The sequence below is a fragment of the Priapulus caudatus genome, unplaced genomic scaffold (assembly GCF_000485595.1).
Source record: "Priapulus caudatus unplaced genomic scaffold, Priapulus_caudatus-5.0.1 Scaffold360, whole genome shotgun sequence".
Classification (NCBI taxonomy): Eukaryota; Metazoa; Priapulida; class Priapulimorpha; order Priapulimorphida; family Priapulidae; genus Priapulus; species Priapulus caudatus.
In genome coordinates, this window is record NW_014577421.1 from 244,034 (window position 1) to 251,842 (window position 7,809).

The window sequence follows — 7,809 nt, forward strand, 5'->3', positions numbered from 1 at the left end:
CCCACCATTTCCTCCCTCATCTCTCCCCTTCCGCTCCTCCTCCTGCCCTACTCCCTTCACCTCTCTACCTCTCCTTCCTCCTCCCTCTCCTCCTCTCCTCCATCTCCTCTACCCCATCACTACTCCATCACCTTCTCCCCTCCTCTTCCTCCTCCTGCCCCCTCCCCCTCCTCCATCAGCTTCTCCCCTCCTCCTCCCCCCTCTACTCCATCACCTTCTCCCCTCCTCTTCCTCCTCCTGCCCCCTCCCCCTCCTCCATCAGCTTCTCCCCTCCTCCTCCTCCCTCTACTCCATCACCTTCTCCCCTCCTCTTCCTCCTCCTGCCCCCTACTCCTCCTCCATGACCGTCTTCATTCGATCTCCATCTCAGGGCCAGGTACGTTTATGTAAACACAGGGTACATATATGTTGAGAAGATACAGGTCTGGTACACTTGTGTATACATATATACGTACCTCGGGTACATATATCTGTAATACCTGATACGACAACGTAACGACCCCTTCAGCAATATAGTGTACGTTAGACAACAGAAATTTAAATCGGCTAGATTTTTGCAAATTTAACCAACGTAAAAACATTTTTATCAGGTGAGAGTTTGAGGATATATTTAGTAACGTTAGTTCTTACTTTTAATGTAAAAAAATGGCAATTTTTTTTTACAAATTTCATCATAGAAAATTCGTGACGTAGTCATGCAATAATTGATAATGAGATGTAACTGCATGTGTATGAATAATGCAATGAGAAAATGGTGATGGAGATGTCAGATGTTCATGATGACAGAAACTTTGGTGATAAAAAATAAAGACCTTTCAATAAATGATGGACAGTTTTAGAATGTCTTAATTCTCATATGTACAAAGCTATTAGGTAATCTCGAAAGTTGTTCACACATGCATCTTTACGTTCTTGGCTAAATTAGTACTGAAATAATTGCATGGGTGCTTTATAAACATGTATGAATCCTATATATACGTAAAAGGCAGGGTATCAATTATTGGGTATATAGCTAGGGTACGTACCCAAGCATTTATCCATATATATCAACTAAGTAACAGAAAACAAATAACATGTATTTGTTCTACATGTATAAAGATATATTGAAGTTTACACACATTTTATATTGAGCAAATCTTGGTTAAATTTGATTTTATTTGGACCTGGACACGAATACAGTACGTATGGTTCCACTTAATTGCTATCACACAGAACCCTTTGCACAGAACCGAGACAGCGAAAGTTCGCTCCCGAATCTCGTGCATGCTCAACGACTGGCAGTTCCAACAAATCAGTAAAATTAGTGGTGAAATGAGATTTATTATACATTATTTTTACTGATTTGTTGGAACTGCCAGTGTGCTCGACGCGTAACTACGTACTCGCTGGCACATTTTAACGTGGGAAACACATAATATTTATGAACAGTACAGTGCGCAAATACACCCCATATATACACCCCATATATACTGGGCACACCGCAAAGTACACTTTAGTACAGTCAGGAGTAGATAATGGGGAATTCCCTATTATGTACTCCTGGTACAGTCCAACGCTGTTTCGCCGGCGGCCGCCGTTTCAATCACCCATCGGTCCAGTTCGTAAGGATGACGATTGCTGATAAACACAAGAGCATCGCCAGTGTTGAATATTGAAAATGGCGCGACTTCGTTTTCCAGGACGGCCTGGGCAAAGATTTTCTCAATTCGGTGTTAAATACGGAGCGGAATCGAATCAAATAGTAACTGGAAAACAGCGGCAACTAACTAAATACACAGCTCAAGATTTGGAATATTTCCATGAACAATTTGGAGGATCAGAAGAGGTAAAATGTTGAATTGAATGATAGCAAAAACAAGTCGAGACTTGTCGTCCCAGTTTCAGCAAGCTGATGAAATCACAAATACTAATAGCAATATGATTTTATCATTGTGATTACTGTGTGATGTGAGTTTATGTGTGACACCTCACCGTAGTGAACAGTACTTAGTAATTTCTCCGAGTCAATTTACTGGCCAAAGTAATGCGTGGTGAAATTCGGGTAAACAACAGAACAGGCAGCAGGTTGCTGCATAGATACAATAATGTAACCCAAACCCAAGAGGAACAGAGGAAGGGTTACAAAGTGTCCCTATCCTTTTATGCGGAGGAATGCCCGAGTGAATCACTCGGGCCGGTTTGCTGGTGCGTTTTCAGAGACTAGAACTTCCAAACTGGGTTTATTCTCAACACGAACCTTTCTCCGCTATCCGGGAACTTACTATGTATCGCAATACTCTGTATTAAACTTGTAAGGGTTGGATCCTTACACGGTCGGTTCTCCTGGCCGTCTGGTAGAATGAAGCACACCGAGTCAATCCCAGGCGGTCCTTATATACGCTGGCAGTCGTGGCCTTGCCTGGCTTGCCGGGAATCCTAGGTTGTAGGCTGAGTGTGAATCCTGTAGAATCCCGTAGAATGGCTTCGACTCGTATGTGACGGTAGACAACTTACATTCTCCCCTCCTTCGAAGCAGAGTCCTGGGGGAGAGTCTTGATGTCGACCGTATCACATGCTAAATGCACTAGGTACACTTCTCATAGCATTGGTTATGTGCTGCCGCTACTATTGCTCATAGCGCCACAATCGTTCGCGCATAACTGGCAGGATACTTTTGCTCTTCCCCTGCCGAGTTATGCATTCACTTGGACGTATTTACATTCGACCCGTGCGGCCCGTTGCTTGGCCTTCTTCCGCGTGTGTACAGCGGGTTCGACTCTCTCTCCTCCCCCCAACTGGAGGTCAAAATAAGAACACAACTTACGGCCTAGAAAATTTTCAGCCGGCGTGTGCCCAGTCGTATCATTAAGTCTGACAAATAAAAATCCCAAACCTTATGCTCCCCCGAGACGTACGACTGTAATATACCCTTTCTACCCAATGCCTTGCCGGGTTGGAGAAGCGCCGCCAGTGTCAATGACAGTATCAACCCAAACAGGGGATACCCGAACTAGCCCCATGGGAAAAGACCCATCAAACTCCCCGGGGGCAGTCCCAACCAACTCCGCAGGGGGAGTCCCAAACAACTCCGCAGGGGGACTTCCAAACAAATCCGCAGGGGGAGTCTCAACGCACTCCACGGGGGGAGTCTCAACAAACTCCGGGAGGGGAGTTCCAAACAACTCCGCAGGGGGAGTCTCCACAAACTTCGCGGGGGGAGTTACCACCAATATAACCTGTTACAAAAATTCGAAGTGACAGGCGGCGAATATACTGAGCGCCATTTCTGTTGACCTGTGACGTACGCATTCCCAATGCGCATAGCGATCGGCAAACGCAGCGCCCTCCGATTGGTCGGTGAATCCGCTCTTCAAACCGAAGTACGTCACAGCTAGGTCAACAGAAAAATGGTCTCAGGATATTCGACCGCTCCGTCACTTCGAATGTTTTTGTAAACAGGTTATATTAGTTTAGAAATACAGGAGTATGTGCCGATACATAGTAAGTTTCCGGATAGCGGGAGCAAGGTTCGTGTTGAGAATAAACGCCAGCTGGAAGTTCTAGTCTCTGACGCACCAGGCCAAACCGCGGGCCTCGAGTGATTCACTCGGGCATTCCTCCGGCACAAAAAGGAGTAGGGAGGCTTTGCTAAGCCCTATCCTCTTGGTTTTGGTGTTCACATTATGTATCTAGTTCGCTAGGACTGCACGTCGTAGTGCGCACGGTAGTGTAAGCGACGTAAGGCGAACTTGTGGCTAGTAGCAGCTATATTCAGCATATATAACTTATAACTATTTAACTAGTATACTATATAGTATAGCAAACATTCAGACATGTATCACAAAACTTGTTTAATTTGGCACGACTTTTAATTATGAAACGGCGCAAACTTTCCTGTGCTTTGGTGCTCTCACTTTACAAGTTTGACTCTTCACGGGCCACCTTCAAACCAATGTTCATACGCATCGATCGAATTAATCAAAATACACAAGGCTGAAGGTATATAAACAGTCTAAAATTTACCGACAAGCCAACCATCTTCCATGATGTTATAGATTTGGGCAACTTAACGCCCGCAAAACACTGGTAAGGCGTGTTGAGAGGGCTAATAGGCTGCGTTCACCGTCTCGACAGCTCCCGCTATCTGAAGCAAGCACATGACTTATTGACTAAGTTTCATGCGAAATTAAAAACGCTTTTATTTAATTTTAAATATTACATTTGAAAATTACAAGATGATCAAATGAAAGTCGTGTATATGTAAATGTGCACGGATTGGGAGCAAATAGCGCGTAGATCATTAAAGTAAATCTTTTCGCAGGTGCTATGAGCGTCCGGAACTGGTCGCCTAGCCATTCCAGGCTAGAGCGATCCGGACATCCACTCCACACATGATTCGCGCCGACTTGCGTACCCACGCATGCTTGCGCAAACCGTATATGCTCTGTTGATTGCCGTAATATCAATCACTATTGCACGGCTGTCGTCTATCCTTTCATCGTCCTCTTCTCGCCATCTCTCTCTCTCCTCTCTCTCTCTCTCTCTTCACACACAGCACACACACACACGACGACAGCACACACACACACACACACACACACACTCTCTAGTCTCCTCTCTCTCTCATTCTCGGATCTCTCTCTCTCTCTTCGTCTCTCATCTCTCTCTCTCGTCTCTGCACGCGCGCACGACACACACACTCGGCAATCAAGGCAGGCGTCCCCGTTGACCGCAATCATGCGTACGTGTTAGCGTGTCGCAAGATCGACTGTGTGAGATGGAGTCCTACTGCTTTTGGGTTACATTATTGTATCTACTCTTCAGCGGTACTATATCGATATATGTCGTGCGTGTACGCCTGCATTGTCCGATGCACCAGGCGCGCAAATCCATTTTGAGAATGTGGGGCGGGCCACGAGTAGGGCGAGCACGCGCGATGGGGGGGTCTGGTAACATAATGTTTGAATTAGACCCCCTCAGATGCGTTTTCTGTGCGTAATCATGGCGGTTGTCCGGACCGGCGAATTTTTTCCCCACACTTGAGTTCCGGACCCACGCAAGATGATGTTTTTATCATAAAGATGGTTCTGTTATAGTATAGGGTTGTGATTATAGTTAGGTTCAGTTGTTAGTGTTAGGTTCGGGTAAGTGTTAGATGGTAAGGTTAGGGTTAGGGTTAGGATTATTCATTTTACATTGTTGCTGTCGAGAAGTCGACGTGAATGGGAGTGCGCTGATTGGCTGTGGTCTGGAGACTCAAGTTGGGAAAACAAATTTTGCGTTCGGGACGCCCTTCCCCACCCGTACAGCGCCCACTGAACTACACCAACAACACACACGGGGGGTGCCGCACGCACGCACGCAGCACGCACCACAACACAACACCACACACACCAGCACCACACACACACACATCACACAACAGTTCGGTTTGTCATAAGATTACAAAACAGGGTGTCCACATGCAGATCCTATTATTATCTTACTCCTGATAAAATCAAGAAAACAAAACGTGAGAAGAAACCGAAGTTCATTTAGCGTGTTTGAGGCTAATCACAAATATATATTGTCGCGTTATTATTGTTGGTCCAGTCATTCATATATGCTTGTATATATTATCATCAATTTGCAATAAAAATCACATTATTTAATACGCGAGGCTCAGTTACTCCGTGTCCTCGTTTGCGTGAATATAGCTCGCTGTTGCCAGCCTCAATGCCTTGAATCAGCTGTTGCTAATGTGAATGATATCTTCCTAAACTTAATAAACATACTTTCTCTTGATGATTTCTGCAATAGAATTATTTTAATATAAGAAAAAATTCGTGTTAAAAAAAGAAACGTACTAAATTTAATGCAGACAAATTTTTCTTAAGTTGTGCATGATCATTATTCATGCTCTCAAATGCAGCTTGGAATAAAATGAAAGCGTGGCAAAAAGGGCAAAATAAGCCAAATCTTTGACGCACTATCACACACAACTAAAAAGGTTCTCAGAACTTCACACACACACCACATGCACACACACACAACACCGACACACACACACACACACACGCACAACGTAATCTACGTCGACAAAATCATGCTGACCAAAATCGTGGGGGCGACGATTTGATAGATGTCCGGCCCCTCTAAAAATTCGTTGCGTGGGGACATGTCCCCCTGTCGCCCCTGGATTTGCGCCCCTGTGCCCCACCGTACCCTGACTTTCAGCCCTTGCGTATATCGCAAAGCTAGCTCTTCGTTTTAAAAAAATGGAAAATAAATTGAAAATATATGTCAAACATATAGCATACATTTTAATTTGGATGCTAATGTTTTGAGGTTTCTTCTATGTGATGTGCGTATAACTGACAGAGTGTATGTAATTTACGACATCACGGTTGGCTGAAGTCAGGGTACGTGGCGACTATGCCCTAGCTAGGGTACGCAGGCATCATATCGTATAGTACCCGACAGGGTTACTTAATTTCCGATATATTGAACCGTAACGCATCGTACCCTCCGATAGTACCGGGGCGGACATGACGCCTATCAGCGAAGTAACCGTGTGATATTTTTAATTAATTTCTACTCCGCGTGCTTATTTGCATTCTCTCTAGTGCCCGGAATTTCAGCGAAAAAAAATGCAAAAAGCTTTTCTAAAAGACGAAATAGTGCAAGCATGCCAGAGGCTTTACTGTTGTTATGCCCTCTTACATTTATGCAGAGTGCAGGGCATGAGGGCGCTGTCACAGTACCACGCAGCAGCGCGACCGCCAGGAACGGGCCCCGCCACTACATACGAATGCCCGACGAACTGGTGGCGGATCGGAAAACAAACAAAATAGAAGCCAAACGCAACGCAGCAGAGAAGTGCTAGAGCAGCTGAGAGAACTGCTACGTGGGCTGTGTTTGAATGACATCCACGCATTACACTCCGCTTCTCATGGTAAGCAGGAGGTAGAGAAGGGAGTGAGCGCAAGAGAGAAAAAGAGAGGGGGGAAGACACTGTTTGATGGCTTCCAGCGTATTTCTCTCTCTTGTGTATGGAGCGTGGGCCGTGTCTCTGAGGCAGGTTGACTAAGAGTGCACCATATATCCACACGTTTTAAGTTCTGACCTATGTCTACGAATAAGTGCTCATGGCAGTTCGTAGTTACGCTTTCGAAGTCATGCACTTGAGATTCTGGAGTAAACTTTTGCCAAAAGGTCATTAAAACGCGACTTGCTGTGTCTCCGTTCCGTGTCACAGCACTTGGACGTTTCAATAACAATATAGTGCTAAATAAATTATGAAATCTATTTTACTACCAAAGTCTTATATGTTTCTATATTCTCATTTCAGCCTATTATTGCCGACAATTTCTTGTAAAGTGCCGTCCAAATGCCTCATCTACAACCAACACTTGGCTGCCGCCAAACAACATTGCTGCCGCTGCCACATCTTACACTTAAATATATTATATATATATATATTAATATAATACTATATATAATATATTATTCAATGTGTTTCCGCGTTGATAAGGCAAGTGGAACCGTACGTAGGCCTACTGTGTATTAGTCCGTATGTGTTGAACATATGTGTTGTATACTTCTATGATTTGTCCTAAGGTTGAAATAAAATCACACGTTCAACAAGATCTTGCCCAATATAGAATGTGTTGTAAACTTCAATATACATGACATTGATAGAATCTATAATACATCGTTAATTTGTTCAATTTGTTGTCTGTTACTGTTGGATGAAAGTATAAGTTGGTTACAATTGATATCCTGCTCTTAGGTGATAGATACATGTTTATAACGGACCGCCTGGAATGATTTCAGTACTAATAATGATCT